The 17,107-nt window shown below is 48.0% G+C and overlaps 1 protein-coding gene across 3 annotated transcripts in view; it reads left to right on the forward strand.

Moving 5' to 3' along the window:
• Positions 1–17,107, forward strand: part of Poc1a (POC1 centriolar protein A) — a 70,788-nt gene that overhangs the window by 27,937 nt on the left and 25,744 nt on the right. The window lies entirely within an intron of this gene.

Raw genomic sequence — 17,107 nt, forward strand, 5'->3', positions numbered from 1 at the left:
AAAGGAAGCCTCCTGGTCTGTCCCGGGCTTGCAGTGGCTGAATCTCTCCTACCACTTGCCCAGTCTGCACTAGAACTGCCTCTGGAGTAGCCCACATTGTGCCTACAGTTTTCTCCCCAAGGATCTCTCCCTTGACTAGCCACCATGGCTGGAGGCTTTGTTTCTGTTCCGTGTCTGAGCTATGGGCTGTTTGGGGCTCTCTGGGTCGCCCCAGCATTCTCCTTGCTGCCGATCCCTTTTCTGCTTAGAAAGCACTTTGAATGGTGAGGCTGGGGTCCTCTGTGGATCCTGCCCTCTATCCTGCAGCTCCCTGACTGTTGGGCACTTACAGGGAGACCAGCACTGCTGAGACCTTTCCATGTGCTCACTGCCTGCAGAGCGAGTGGGCGGTTCTTGCCCTAGTTCTCTGGTGAGACTCTGAGCTGTAACCATGCTGTCCTCTGAGCAAGGCTAAGTAATCATGCAGGTGGCTGCTGGTGTCAGGGGCTGCTTGACAGCTCTTCCCATCCTAGGAAGCTACTGCTGTCTGCCTCGGGGGGATGGTTAGCATCGGGAGGAAGAAAAATTGACATTACTACTATTTTATTATTATTAAAAAGAGTTTCATGCAAGTATTGAGCGTATTTCTCCCACCCCCTGCCTTCTCCACTCTCTTCCTCCCCCTCTTGGCCACTGTCTTTGCCCCTACAGTTTAACTTGTACTTTCATGTTATATGTATATACACAGTTTATGAATTTATATTAGATATAAGAAGCGCAAATGAGAGAAAACATTTGGGACTGGCCTTTCTGAGACGGCCTTGATTTATTTAATCCACACAACTCTGATTGCGTCAATTTGCCTGCAAACAACACAGCTTTATTCTTTCTGTAATTTAGCTGTTGTGAGGAAGGCTGCAGGTGTCTCTGGGCTATGCTGACTTGGAGTGGCAGAGCTGGACCACACAGTAGATCTGCTTTGAGTTGTTTAAGAAGTCTCCACTCTGAGTTCCACAGTGGCTGCTTGCTTACATTTCCACCAGGGAAGTACAAGTGGACATTTTGTCTCCATCCTTGCCAACATTTGTTGTTTGTTTCTTACTGTCAATTCTGACAGGACTGGGGTGGAATCTCATTGTAGTTTTGATAACTAGTGAGATTGCCTGTATTTTTTTTTTCTTATAGTTATTAGGAAACTAACTTGGACAAACTGCCTGTTGTCCCTCGGCCCCACTCAGAATGGGGAACGCACCCGCCTTGTTTCCCAGAGCTTCAGGGCCTGAGAGTCTAGGGTGTAGTCACGTGGGTAGAGGAAGCCAGCGTGACAGAATGGAGAACTGGAAGTGAAGGGCTCAACAGGACTCAAGGTAGCCAGTTGTCCCCAATCTGCATTGAGGCCCATATCATGGCTATTGCTATAGTCCTACCAATGGGTGGCCCTACATGGGACTCAACAGGGGACAGGATATGAGTTCTGGTGTCATGGAGCTGCCTCTGAACCCTGCTGAGTAGTCCTGGGCAAGCACCCCATCTTCCCAAGCCTCCATTTCTTCAGGGGTTCAGAGTACTCACGGATGTGTCTTGAAGGCACCTAAAGTGACACAGTAATCTTAGCGTTATTCTTGGTTGAGATAGGAACTTCTTGTTCTTTGTCTTAAGTCCCTTCTAGAGCCTTGAGAGAACAGGTGTGCCTTCTAGACAGCCCACCTCCCCTAACACACACACCTAATGCTGCCTGAGGGGGTAGTTTCTCTGAAAGGGGAAAAAGAAGACAGCCCAGGGTATTGTTCTGCTCGGTTTTATTGTAGGGATATATATGGAGATCTCTCATTCACATATATATATATATATATATATATATATATATATATATATATATATATACATACACACACACACACACACATATAATATACATATATACATATGTATATACATACACACACACATATATATACATATATATGTATATATATATAAATTGACCGTTTTAACCACGTGTCAGTGTCAATCTTAGTAAGCCATCGGCATCCACCGCCACAAGTTTTTCATTCTCCTATGCTGGAAACAGTAAATTTTTTCAAAACTGTGATGGCTAGGTTCTCTCCTGAGGTAGGAAGGGAGCTGGGTAGTGAGTTCCCTTCTTCCCTGGCACTTAGGTCCCCTGCATGGCCAGAGAGCTTGGCTCCTCAGGGGAGCTCAGGCACTCTGCTCTGTCCTGTGAACCAGGTCTGACAAGCTTCCACACCTCATCTCTGCCCACATCCCATCCTTCCAGTAACTCTAGGTTGCAATATGCATTTGGAGCAGATATTCTTTGAGTGCAGTCCCGTGCACCATGATGTCTTTAGCATCCCTGGCCTTACCTGATATGTGCCAGTAGCATCCTGCTTCCCAGTCGTGACGACCAGAAATGTCTTCAGCTATTGTCAGGTGTCACCATTGAGAATCACTGCAAAACCTCCTCCTTCCAGAGAAGCTCAGGGAGAAAGCGGTTGGGAGGCGTGGGGTGAGGCTGTGGGAGAAGTGTTCAGGGGAACTGAGGTAGGCTGCTCTAGGAGCCTGTACAAGGGTTCTGCTCACTTGGGTCAGGTTTGGATTCCCACCAGAAGATGTGGAGCAGAGCTCTCAGCTCTTAGACCATTTTGTAGCAATGCTGTTTGGCCTATCAGATTTCAGGCTCTCCTAGAGATGTTGGTAAACAATAAGAAAAGACTCTTCACCTTTAGCAACTGGATTTCCTTCAGATTGGCTGTGTATCGCCCTTCCTGCCCAGAGGCTCTCTGACTCAGAGGCAATACCTAATGAGGGGCCTGTGGGTGGCAGGGTGGTTTACTCTCAAGTCATGGAGAAGTAACTCTGCTGCCACTCTGATGCCCTCTGCCCCTTATCTCTGTCTCTCAATCACTAAAACAAGGTGTACACTCCTAGGCACTTAGGATTGTCACGGAGTTCATGGGGCCAAGCACATGTGGAACTTCTGACTTGTGCTTTCTCCAGTGTGGCCATTGGAAACCAGAGGGACAGACCTTGCCTGGATCCTTGCTGCTCCCGCATCCCCTAGCAGAGACTGGCAAGGACAACCTTGTTAGCCTTTGGAGGTTCTTCACCCTTGAGCCGCCCTGCCTGTGGCCTCGTCTCTGAACGTGACGTTTCAGCTTTCAGATCCTGGAATGAAGGCTGTCCTTAAACTCACTCGGAGAGGAGCTGTGCTCACTGTGGAGCTATTTTCAACCTCTGGTTGAGATTCACAGCTTATTTTTAGGCACATTTCATGTTGAAAAGCAAAAGCCATTTCCCAGCCATTCAGACTGAGAAGAATGGGTGCCATTTTCCCTCTGTTCTTGGTCGAGTTGTACAAAGGAGGGATTTCAGGGCTCGTGGCTGGGGCTCTTTCTATGCTTGGAAGATTGCACATGAAGGATTCCAGGCCATGCTGTGGACTGAGAGTACGCAGGAAGCTCCACGCTCTGCCCTGGAAGAAGGCTGAAAGGACGGCTTGTGGGCAGATGAGTGCCTCCTGGAGGGGTACGGGTGGGGGTATCCAGAGGGCTTCTCTGTAGCAGATGCTTGTAGTGATGTTTCAGGGAACTACTGCTTAGCCTGTTCCTTGCTGCAGCCCTGCCCACTGTCTGTTCTTACCCACCCTCCTGTTCTCTGGACTGAAGGGTTTGTTCCTTAGACAGAAAGACCCTGGTGTCTTGGCTGATTTCAGAGTTAGCATCTTGCCCACCCCAAATCTTCTCCAGGACAGATTTCTACTCCAGCTGCAGAAGTACTTTAAAAAAATATATTTATTTTATGCATATGAGTACACTGTAGCTGTCTTCAGACACACCAGAAGAGGGCATCAGATTCCATTACAGATGGTTGTGAGCCACCATGTGGTTGCTGGGAATTGAACTCAGGACCTCTGGATCTCTCCATCCCCAAAAGTACTTTTAAACTTCTTGTTTGTTTTGTATTGGACAGGGTCTCTCCACATAGATCAGGCTGACTTTGAACTCAGAGATCTGCCTGCCTCTGACTGCATACTAGAATTAAATGCATTAATTAAATGCCCAACTTTAAAATCTACTTTTAATGAATATTTGGATCTGCCCTCACTTTTGCCATAGTCAGAGGCCCATTATGCAATTGAGGAGTTGTACTAGGTGGGGTGAGAGATGAAGAACACCTCGTTTTAGGTAGTTCAATGAAATGGACAGAGGAAAAAACCAACCCACTTACTGAGCTCTCAAGGTTGGCTGCTCCGGGTTAGAAATTAACCTTGGTCTCTGGGTTGAGGGCGCTTCTCTGCTCACTTCTCAAGATGACATTTGAAGGAGGAAAGCTACCTGTGGTTAAGAGCTTGGCTTCTGGCTTCCGACCAACCAGTGGCCGGATCTCTGAGGTCTTGGTTCCTCTTCTCAACCTGAGAGATGCTGGGTTCTCCTTTGGTGAGATTTCACGGGTGGTATGCCAAGCAGCTCCTGGCTCTGTTCCTGGCACATGGGCAGTGCCCATGAAGCCTAGCCATTTCAAGAATGTTCTTCTCCCTCTTTGGTCTTCTGAGAGCCAGTCAGAGGAACCAAGTGTTCAAACCTTCTGGGGAGAGGGACACTGGACAAGGGTGTGGCTGCATTGCTGACTGGGATGATTTCCAGTGCCGGCTCCTCCCACAGCTGGTTCTTGTGAGGCCCAGGGAGGGTTTTAGACCCTCCAAACATATATTGTTTGTTTTAACTGACAGATCCAAAGTCCTCTGAGCTTGCAGATTAGAAGGTAAACCTCTGAGGAGGGTAGAAACAATCACACATATACACTTACGCAATGCACCACACATATACATACCACACGAATCCATCACACCACACACACCACACAAACACACACACACTACACATATCACACACACACCACACACTACATCACACACACACTACATCACACACACACACACACAAACACATCACACACTACATCACACACACACCACACAAACATACCACACACTATATCACACACACAAACACACCACATACTACATCACACACATTCCACATACTAAATCACACACACACACCACACACATCACACACACAAACACACCACACACATCACACATACCACACACACATCACACACACAAACACACCACACACACATCACACATACCACACACACACACAAACACCACACACACACACACACACACACACACACACACTCCATACATACTACATCACACATACAGACACACAGACACACACACATACACACACACCTTCAAAACTACTTAGGACAAAATGCCCAGGAACCTCAGAGCCTTAGTGCTAGAACCTTTCGCAGAGAAGTGGTTGGCTTAGCCAGGGGTATCTGCCCTTAGCCCGGGGCCGCCTCCTTGAACCCCCTCTTCTGCCTTGTGCCTCGGGTTCTAAGGGCAAAGTTCTAGTTGTTGCTATGCCTGTGTTTTGTTTTGGGTTCTGCCATGTGCTTCTGATTTTTGGGTGCAAAGGAGATCTGATTTCTGCTCCATCGCTATTTCCCCTATTCTGAGGATTTGGAGGGTCCTCAGTGTTTGTGGGGGTTTTCAAGACTTAGCTTTTCCCCACAGGAACCTCACCTAAGGAGGCACAGAGGAGAAAACATTTCCATTTGTCTCAAGGATCTCATCTCGGTGCCTTTTGGCTGCTGTAACAAAATACTGTGAACTAGGTAGCTTTTAAACAACACATGAATGTCATGACATTCATGTCTGACAGTTCCAGAGGCACTGGTGAGGATGTGCTGGGACGGGCTAATTCCTCTCCTCTGTGTCCTACTGCAGTAGACAGTGCTGGCTAAACCCCTTTTATAAGGGCACTAATCCCAATCAAGAGGCTCTGTCCTCATGACCCAGTTACCACCTCCCCCCAAAGGCTTGATTCCAAATATGCTAGGGATTATGATTCTAACATATACATTTTATGGGGGATACAAATGCTCAAGCTATTAGCAGTTTGACTTCCTGCGTTGGGTCTGTTTCCCAGAATATAAATGTCTGGTGCTGGCATTTGCTTTTGTAGTGAGAAATAAGGACTCAAGCTGGGTGTGGATGGCACACGTCTGTAATTCCAGCCCTTGGAAGGTGGTGGGAGGGAGATTGGAGGCCAGCCTGAGCTACAGGGGAGCCTGCCCCCAAAAAACAAAATGTAAAATAAAGGAAACTCGAATTTGAAGGCATGCTTAGCAGGAGGGTCATTGAGGGTATTTGAAGCAGAGTGAGCCCAAGATTTATGTGTCTTAAAAAGGAACTTCTCCCTTCTCCACTTGACCCCATTTCTGGCTTTTTTTTTTTCCCCTCAAGACTGTTAAAGGGAAATCTTGGCTTTCTGTCTGCTCCAGTGAATCAGATACCCAGGAGTTGCACAGCTTGGAAAAGGGTTGGGTTTACAGGGCCCATTGCCCCATCATTTGGTGCTGCCCTTGCCTCTGGGCCCAGGGCATCTTGGTCGTTATGCGGTATCTCTTTATGTGTATATGTTGTGCACCTGGCTGAATGACCAGCTTTGTCCATCGTGTACCTCATCTTTGTGAGTGATAGCTTGGCCCCAATCCTGTTTGGTGTTGGGATGCTTTGCAGATCTCAGAGGACTTTGAGGGACTTAGGAACAGTGGGGATGTTAAGACTGTTGTATATCTCTGTGTGGCTCCTGGTACAGTTCATTCATGCCTTCTGCATGCAGAGGAGGAGCCTACACTCAGATCATATGACATTCTGGTGAATGGTTCTAGACCCAGTCAAGTGCGGGCCCCTGGGGTGGGATGCAGCAAAACCAAGAGGGCCTTGGATGAAGAATCAAAAGGTGTCTCCCCATTTCTCCTTCAGCACCCTCAGACCTAAGACAGGCCCCCAGGCTCAGTGTGTGTGTGAGTACACACATGTAGAACCGTGGCATTGCTGTCTTAGGGGCTTATGTCTGCATTCCTACCGTCGTTGGTCAAGTGTGTCATTAGTGTCTACTGCTGCTGCTTAGTGTCATGCTGCAGGCATGGCGTGCTGCGGATCCAGGAACAGGACTGGGGTGTCAGGTAATCTGGCTGCTCAGATGCCTTCCTGGTGTGAAAGTGCGAATCTTACAAGGACGGATTGCATTTGCAGGAGTCCGTTAGCTGTCAGGATAAAGACAGGTTTTTGTTTTGTTTTGTTTTTGTTTGAGTCTCACTATAAAATATTGGCTGCTGTTCTCAAACTCATAGCGATTTGTCTAGTTCCTGCTGCTTCCCCAGTATTGGGATTAAAAGTGTGTGCCACCATGCCCAGCCAAGGCAGTCTTTTTAACATTTGACATATATTTATTATCAGAAGCTTCTCCAATTGGTTCTCAAACTTAGTGGTGCATCATAGCAACATGGGGATGTTAAAACTTAACTGCCAGCTTGGCCATCCCCAGGGTGTCTTACTTGCTAGAGAGTTTCTACTTCTACCACATCAGACACCGATGTGGCCAGTGCAGACCACTCTGAAAATTGGTCTATTGGAAGATGTGTCCAGTGGTGTTTGACATCCCAGACAAGGAGTCCTTTTCCATCTTAGATATTTCTGTGACTGGTTCAAGTTGCAGCTTAGGAGAGGCAATTGAGGAATAGCTTGTCCTTCTCATCCCACTATAGTGGACAGCAAGTGTAGGGGGAGGGATGTGGCTCTGGTTTGAATCTTCAGTATTGTTCCAAGAGATTCCAGTGCTGTCCTGTGAGTCTTTTAAACCTATAAGCACCCATCAGTGGGCTTAGAACTAGGCAGGCTGACCTACAGCCTTCTCACCAGCAAAGACTATCAGGAAGGAAGATGCTGCCCTGGCATGGGCTTCTGCCAGGCTTGTCTTTCCCTCTTGCCTCCTGGCTGCTGTTAGATGCTGTCTATAATCTAGTAGCTTGTTCTTGAAGCTCCATTTCCAGCCACTGCTTTCTGCGTTGTCCTCAGTGTCTCCTTTTGTGTCTCTGTTTCCTACCTCATACCCCTTAGATGTGGATCCTTAGACCAGCTCCATCCTCTAGAGAGCCTGCTGACTCTTGAATCTGCATGGAGCTCAGAGGCCTCAGGTTCAGTTCTGCATGTATCAGGACTCACCCAGCATGTAAATCCAACCATGCGCACCCTTCCTTTGAGCTCTGCTAACTCCTTTGGGAGATCTTCCTTCTTGCTGTGGGCTCAGGACTGTTGGGAGCCCCACTTTTGCATGCGGAGAGATGGTTCCAAGTCAGGCAACAATGGGGTAGCCAAACCATTGTGCTTAGCCATAAGGCGCACACAGCCCTTGAGTGCCTGTCATCTCAGCAACTGCTGTGGCGTTGCCATTTTTCTGATGATGATGACAAACCCTGTCTGTCCACACTTTGCAGACCCCCTCTCTACAGAAGAGCCGGCAGAGCCACAGAAGAACGCAGCCAGCTTTGTGGTGCAAGCAGAGCACACATGAGCACTGGGCCTTCAGGCGCTTGAGGCTCGTCCTTTTCTTTTGGCTCTATTCTATTTTTTAAACCCAGAAAGCTGAAAGTGGGAGAAACAAGCCCCATGTAGAAACAGGCCCAGATGCTTGAGCTAGCTCTGCTTCTCTATTCCCAGCAGAGATGCCTTCCACCATTGGCTCTTTCCAGATGGTACCTCCTTCATGCAGTCTTTCCCAGGCTGGAAAGTCTTTCTCTTTCTCCTCTCCTCTCCTCTCCTCTCCTCTCCTCTCCTCTCCTCTCCTCTCCTCTCCTCTCCTCTCCTCTCCTTTCCTTTTCTTCCTTTTTAAAAAACAAACAAATAAACAAACAAACAGGGTCTCTGCATAGCTTGGCCATCCTGAAAATCACTATGTAGACCAAACCAGGCTGGCCTGGAACCCAGAGATCAGTCTGCCTATCTCCTGAGAACTAGGATAAAAAGTCATCACATCTGGCCTTTTTTATTTTTAGATAGATAGGTAGATAGAGAGAGAGAGATTGTGTGTGTGTGTGTGTGTGTGTGTGTGTTACAGTGAAAGAGTAGAAGTCTGAAGACAACTTTCAGAAGTTAGTTCTCTTTCTACCATGTGGGTCTTGAACTCAGGGCATCACATTTGGAAGCAAGCACCTTGACTCCCTGAGCTGTCTCCTCAGCCCTAGGCTGTCTTCCGACCACGCCTGCCCAGAGCCGCCTGCGTCCCAGAGTGCGCTCTCCTTCCCACCATCAGTTGCTCACAGCCCTAGGCCTGAGCTTGGCTCTCCCACAGCAGCCAGTGTGTGCCTGGGACAGGATGCTGAGGAGTCAGGGTGTGAAGGCCATTGCCTGGGACCACAGAGTCGTGTGCCTCAGTGCGTGAGCCTGGTAGCTGACTGGCTTTGGCCCCTTCCTTAAGGCTGTTTTTGGTTTTTGTTTTTAAATTTTTGTTTTGTTTTTTCATGGTTCCAGACTAAATGAAGAAAGTAACTTTCTGGCTTCATTTGTTCCTCTGGCAGCTGCTGGCATGGGGTGGTACAGGCATCCCTCGGGCCACAAAGGGAGGTAGAAGCTACATGTCTGGATTAGACTCCAGAGCTTCTCATTTGAAATGGAAAACCCCTTTTTGCATTTTATATTTTCCAGATTGGCTAGTGGTGTTGACCATGTGGTGTAAGGGTGTTGGATAATACTTATGTTTATGTTCTTATTGGTTACCATGGCAAAAGAAAAAACTCAGAATAGATGGTTTCCATGGAGATTATCTTACCGTTAGTTTCCCTGAAGGCCTGGACACTGCTGTGGGCTCAGTGGATACTGTTACTGCTATCAGAGGCTCTCTCTATGAAGTGCCATCGCCTTGCGCAGACATTCTTTCCAGTTGGGCAGAGCATCTGCCTCCCATGCTTGCAGAGCCCAGTGCCCTAAAGGTGGTGGTGACTCTGTGGCTCTACTTCCTGCCAGAGTTTCCCAGTGTGGCCTCAGCCCACAACACTTGTCATCAAAACAAACAAAAGCCCTTATGTGGCAGAATAATTCAGATTAGCACTGGAGTGGAGCAGATAGCATAGCAACCCCTTCATCTGGATTCTTCACTTGCCGACCTTACATCTTCCCCACGCTTGTCAGAAGCCCTCAGAGCACGTCTTTAATTCCAGATACAGCATTTTACTCTAAATAAGGATTTTCCTTGATTGCATAACTGTAAGGCTTTTGTCACATCCAACAAAATTAATCATTCCTTCATAATAAATACCTAGAACATGGTCACGTTTTCCCACAATTGTATCAAGAATGTCATTTTGTGGGGCTGGGGATATGACTCAGTTGACAGAGTACTGTGTTTGATTCCCAGCACCAAATAAAAACAGGTGTGGTGATCTATGCCTGCAACCCTGGCCTTTGGGAGCAAAGGCAGGAGGATCATAAGTTCGAGTCATCTTTGACTACATAGCCGTTTTAGAGCCAGCCTGGGTTACATACGACTGGGACTGGGGGTGGGGGTAGGGGTGTCTTTTCACTCGAGTAAGGATATAAAAACTTGCATGCCCATGTGTATCATCCTGCTGTCTACACTCTCCTCTCCACCCTGCCCATAGTTCTGAGTCAGGTCAGGAACAAGGGTACCTCCTGGACCCACTGTCCTTTGGTAGACCTAACTCTTCCTGGAGCTATAGTGCCTACATAGGCAAGCTATTGCTAGGAGACCTGGGCCAGGCACTGGATAGGATACGCTGGCCGTCTTTGGAGCCTGCAGGAGGAGGGGAGAGAGAGATGATGTAACTATAGTTCTTTCTGCTGTCTGCAACTTCATTTTCCAGGAAAGAGAGGCCATGAGACCCCATGGGACACAGCCTCCCTAGGAAGCATGGGGCACTGGCATCAGATTCTAGCTAATCTGAGGCCAGCTGCCTCTGCTGATTGGCTAGAGTCAGGCCTGGATATCTGTCTTGGCAGGCCTAGTTCATATACTTTTATGCTGTGCAAAATATGAATTAACTGAACTTGGGAGTGATGCCTGGGGTCTGGTCGGTGGCTCTGCCACTCTCCATTGAACTAAGTGCAAGGAAAGTTTAAAATAGTCTAGCCTTTGTTCCCAGAGTTTTAAAATTCAACTCCAGTAGTTACAATGATCTGTCTTCAAGTGCATCTATAAATAAACTGCTACTGTTCCTCTTTGTCACCAAAGCTTCCGAGTCTTCCAGAGACGTCTCTGCGGCTCATCTTCATTAGATGCCTCTCATCTGTAGGGCAGCTGCAGCCATCAGCAGGCTGGGCTGACACATGGAGTTTGTAAAAACAGCAGCGGCACATTCCCTTTTAAAAACCCAGTTCCCCCCAAATTAACTCTGGAGGGAGAAATAGCAGCTTTGCATTGGAGAAGCTTGGAGAGAGGACAGTGCCCCACAGAGCCATCAGCACTAAGTCCTGAGTGACAGACCCTGCAGGGGCAACATGTGTAACCTCAAGTCAGTCACATGAAATATGGGACAAACACAAATTGAGAAAACAACCATCTTGTATTGTTGGGAAGTATCAGTCCTGGAGGCCGGGGGAGCTGACACAGATGGCAGGAGGCTGGGTAAACAGGAAAGGATGCTGAAGGGGCCAGGGAGCGGGCGCGGGCCGCTGGTGCTGTCAGAGCCACAGCACACAGACCTCAGCACCCCAGTGTGGAACCCCAGCACTCATGTAGAAAGCCAGGTGTGGAGTGACAGGGAGACAGAGACAGGATGGTCACTGGCTGGCCAGGCTAGCTTAATCAGTGAGCTTCAGGTTCTATGAGAGACCCTGTCTCAAAAAATAAAGTGGAGAGCAACTGAGGAAAGTCAACAGTGTTGACCTCTGTCCTACACACACACACACACACACACACACACACACACACACACACACACGAAAATCCTGGATAATATTCTGTCTCGACTAGGGATTGGAGGATATCAGCTGCAGAAACTGGTGAAACTCGAATAACTTCGGTTAGTGGTGTTTCCCAGTGTCGCTCTCCTGATCTAGTGACTGTGTATGCTCTGGTTATGTAAGGTGCTAACATGGGGGGCAGAGAGTAATGGAAATTCTCTGTACTATATTTTGCAACTTTTCTATAAGTCTAAAATTAGTTCAAAGCAATTGAATCTTTTATTACAAGCCAGCTGCAGTCAACACTGGGGCTTTGTTAGAGTTCTTCATCTCCTTCCTCCCTGCCCTCCAGGCACTTGCTGTGTGGAGACTCGGTGTAGCTGTAGTGGACTTTACAAAAGGTTTGTGGGGCCCGACCTTAGCACAAGCTGTCCTGACTGGGACCCCTGTGTGTCCCAGGGGAACACTCTTTCCCAGGAGGGAGTCTCTGCGTGGCTACATTGTTTCCTTTAAAAAAAAAAAAAAAAGGTTCCTATCCTCTGACCACTCACCTTTATTCTGATTGTCTTCCTTAAATATTAGCTCATTTTAAAAACTTTTTGTTTGTTTGGGTTATTTTTCTTGTTTGTTTGTTTTGTTTTTAAGATGATCTCTTTAGCCACAACTGGCCAAATTGTCTATGAAAACCAGACTGACCTTGGGTTCAGAGATCTGCTTGCCTCTGCTTCGCCTGTGCTGGAATTAAAGGGGAGCCACTCCATTGTGCCTGGCAAACACTTTTATTTACTATGTGTGTGTGGTCTGTCTCACCTGAACTCAGAGGTCAGAGGTCAGCTGCAGGAGTCCGTTATCTCCTTTCGCCTAACCCTGTGTGCATCCCAGGGATCCAACTCAGGTCTCCAGGTTGGGCGGCGCTGAGCTGAGCCACGTGAGGCTGGGGCAGAGGCATGTCTCTCGGAAGTCCTAGGAGACTGTGAGGAAAGTGGGCTTCACTGGGGTGGCCCTGCCTCCTGAGCCGCTTGTAAACCAGGTTAAAGGACCTAGACTTCACTCTGCCCTCTCCCTCTGTGTGTTCCTGATCCCACCTTACCAAGGTGCCACCAATGTATGCCTCTGACTGTGCTAGGGCAGTGATGCCCTGACCACCGCCCCAAAGGCTGGTTGTTGTTTCTAGCCCCAGGAATGAAGGACTGGGACCTCCTGGGAAATGTGTGGTTGTGATGGGCGTGGCCAGTTGCTGTCTCAAGGCCTCCCTTGGTTTAAAGTGCTTGGCTTTCTCAGTTTCATCTTGTTCCCTCACCCCTCACTTCTGAGAGCAGAGGTGAACCCTGCCTGCCAGGGCATGCTCTCCCCTCTTTTGAAGACACCCCTAACCCCCACTCTGTGTGGAAAATGGTTGGAAACTTTTGCAGAGCCAGGCTGGTTGTGGGCCCAGGAGTGGCTATCTCGGCCCTGGGCCAATCAGAGTGGGGTTCTGTGCTTTGCTTGTTTATTGTTTGCTTCACGCCCACAGGCCCGAGGACAGCCTAGATGTAATGGAATCACCAGTATTCCCTCTCTCTGGGGGAATCATGACATAAAAAGGAACCGTATTGCCTTTGGTCCCGAACCCCAGATTGCACTGGCCTAGGTGGCATGACTGTGTTGATCAGACCCATGGATTCCTTGCCGTCTATTTTAAAGACACACACTCAATTTCCAAGCATTGAGAACCTATGTAGAGTCAAAGTGTAGCTGGCTGGGACCTGGCTGGGATCTTTGGTCGCAGAGTACCCCATTCAGCTGTGAACTACTGCTTTGGCCTCAGACCTTGTATTTGTCTGCCCCTCAACTTAAGCCTGACCCAGCACCCTGCCCTCCCCAGAGCCTGGGGTGGGGAACAGGCATGGTCATAAGTCTAGAAAGCCAGCAGCTGTAAGCGAACCCTGGGACCACATTTGGGCCAGCATCGGCCAGACTGCCAAACAATTAGATGCTTTTAAGAAACCAGAATTCCTCGTGGCTTCAGAGCTATGTTTAGAACCAGAAGTTTGTTCCCTGTTGGATCCCAGGCCAGAACCCAAAATTACAAGACAAATAAGGGTATAGTATATCTAGTTTGCAAATGTGTGTGATTTAAGAAGCTAGCCCTGCCTCTTCCACATGAGAAGCTGGGTGTGAGGCTGAGTCCAAGTGAGCTCTACCTTTTAATTCCCTCCCCAGGGCCCAGTTTAGCAAAGCTGAAGGCAGCTATAACTTCTGAGAGCAGCCAATGGCCTGAAGTCAGGAAAGACCTCTGAGCTCCTCTTGCTAAGTGAGTAGACTACAGTGAAAGAAAAGAAAGCTGAAGAGGTTTAACTATGGTGTGTGTGTGTGCATGCACACGTGTGCGCATGTCCATCTAGTCCTTCCAGTGTGGTTTTCAGCCTTTCTTTGGAAACTCAGTGAGATGCTTTGATGTGTTAAGTAGGCAATGAGCAGGCAGGCTGTGCAAGGAGGAAACTAGTGAGAACCCAGCCCTGGATCACCCAGCCTCCCCATTCTGGCCCCAAATGAAGCCATGGGTCAGTTCTTAGACACCGAACCATTACAGAGTTTTCATTTTCGGAGCAGGCTAGGGAGAGGACAAGGTCCAGGGTGAACAATTTAAAGAAAAGGAGAAATGTGTACTCTGGGCAACCATTAATCATCACCCGCCCACCCACCTGCAGCTCCGTTCTGTTAGCTCAGCATCGTCCGGTCAAATGGCAGGTGCTTCCGGCTACTTGCCCACTGTGCGCGGTCCTTGCTTGATGCTGTGCGGATCCCTGCGTAGCTAAGGGCTGCTTGGGGAACCTGCCCATGGGAGTGTGCTGCTTCCTCTCTTCCACTGAGGAGACTGCGCTGAGATGAGACGCTCTGCTCTACACAGGTGGAAACTAGTTCCCATATTGCTGGCAAGCCTCACACCTCTCACCTAGAGTCATCAGCTCATCACCTTGTGTGTGGAGTGGTAGTGATGGACTGACTGTCAAGTGTGGGATGTGCTGGACAGGTCGGCTCCTAGGGGCACCGAGATGTAATCGTAGCTTTAGAGGGAGTTGATAGAGTTTTGTAATTCCAATGGTAATATTCACCTTGAAGAAAGGTGCGGTTCTGAGTTTTGTCAAACAGATCCAGCTAGGTAACCCCATACCCCAACACACGACCAAGATCCAGAGTATTTCATTTGTTTCAAAAAGTTTCCTTGTGCCTCTTTGAATATATAAACGACACTAATTGACTTTCTTGTTGTAGGATTTTGTTTGTTTTTGAAACTGGGTCTCACTATGTAGGTTTGGCTGGCTGGAACCTGCTATGCAAGCAGGCAGGCCTCCAACTCCTAGAGACCTGTCTGCCTCAGTCTCTGCTGAGGTTAAAGGCAGGAGCTGTCATGCACAGCTGTTGTGGGGTGGGTTTTTATTTGTTTGGTTTTTGTTTTTTGAGAGGTTTTTGCACATATGTGTGAGTAACATGTAAACATGTGTGGCTACATGTATATGCAGCTAATGTGTGCACGTGCTTGTGGAGTGTGACATTCAATTATCCCCTGAACCCAGAGCTTGCTGATTCAGCTAGCCATCTGGCTCTTGGAATTCTGTCCCCATCCCCAGAGTACTGGGGTTCCCAGCCGCCGACACACCTGCTCAGCTTTATGAGGCTGTGAGTACAGCCCCAGTCCTTATTCTGGCCGGCCAGGCCCTTTACCCGTCCCCCCAGCCTCACATAGTGAGTTTACTGCCTAAGTTAGTTTGTGCCTCTTAGAACTTATGAAAGTGGGATCATACAATTACTTACTCATTTGAGCTGGTTTCTTCCAGCCTAATTATTTTGACACTGATCCACGTTGTTACATGTGTAAGTAGTCATACTTTTTACTACTGAGGAGGAGCCAGTGGAGTGGATACATCCCAGTCTGTTTATCTCCCTGAGGGTAAGCATTGGGTTACAGACAACAACACTAAACTGCTGTGGGCTTTCATATGCATGTTCATATGTCTATGGATATATGCTTCTGGTTTTCTTTCTTTTGTTTTTTAAGATTTATTTATTTATTTTATGTAGTAAGTACATCCTGTCTTTCTTCAGGCACACCAGAAGAGGGCATTGGATCCCATTACAGATGGTTGTGAGCCACCATGTGGTTGCTGGGATTTGAACTCAGGACCTCTGGAAGAGGAGTCAGTGCTCTTAGCCACTGAGCCATCTCTCCAGTCCTGCTTCTGTTTTTCGTACAGTGTATGGCTAGAACATATAATGGGTATAATACAAAGCTTATGCTAGTATAAGCTTTTAAGTAACTGCACGACTGCCGTGGGCCCCCGTGCTAGTCTTACGCAGCACAGGGATCAGACCAAGGGCCTTGGGTGTGCTAGGGAAGCACACTGAGCTGTGTCCCTAACCTTAGCCCTTTTGGAGGCGGACAGGACAGTTCTTTCTTCCTTTCTTTTAAAAATGTATGTGTATGATGTGTTACCTACATGTCTATACATGCCTTGTGCCCAAGGGGATCAGAAGAGGGTGTCAAATCCCCTGGAACTAGAGTTAACAGTGGTTGTAAGGAGCTGGAGAGATGGCTCAGTGGTTAAGAGCACTGACTGCTCTTCCAAAGGTCCTGAGTTCAAATCCCAGTAACTACATGGTGGCTTACAACCATCCACAATGAGATCTGATGCCCTCTCTGGAGTGTCTGAAGACAGCTACAGTGTACTTACATATAATAAATACATACATCTTTGAAAAAATGTAAAAAGGAGTAGTTGTAAGCCACACTGCATGGTGCTAGGTACAGAACCCAGATTCTCTGGAAGGGAAAAAAAGCTTGGCTCTTTCAGGTTATTCCCCTTTTTCTTCTTAGGGGAGGATTGCTGCTTTTCCCCAACTCCCAGTATCCTAGGCCCTTTGAATAGTCAGCCAACCTAGAGACCAGCCAGGAAATCGATCCAGAGTGATTTCTCTGACAGCAAAGACCTACAGGCGGTTCAGGTTTGTTTTTAATGAGATTTCATGGGTTGATGCCTCGTGTGCCTGGGTGACTGAGATAGTGATTTTAATGCATCCCTGCTGTGTATGAAGGGTGGAGCCCATGGTGGCATATGACAGGGAGCTGGCAGAAGGAAAGAACCTACGCAGACATCCTTTAAACATGCTGGCAGAGCCTAGAATCCTACTCCTGGGTGGCCTGAGAAGAGACCCCTACAGGTCCCAAGGGAGTCTCCACATGTTTCTTGTGGGTTTGGTCTAAAATAGCATTTGATGTAAAAGGCATAGTGTGGAACTGTACCTGTGGACTGACCTTGGTAGGGAGTTTACTTAGGATGCACTGTGTTATTAGTTTCGTTTCCC

Source organism: Mus caroli, unplaced genomic scaffold (assembly GCF_978045245.1).
Source record: "Mus caroli unplaced genomic scaffold, Mus_caroli_1 scaffold_11, whole genome shotgun sequence".
Classification (NCBI taxonomy): domain Eukaryota; kingdom Metazoa; phylum Chordata; class Mammalia; order Rodentia; family Muridae; genus Mus; species Mus caroli.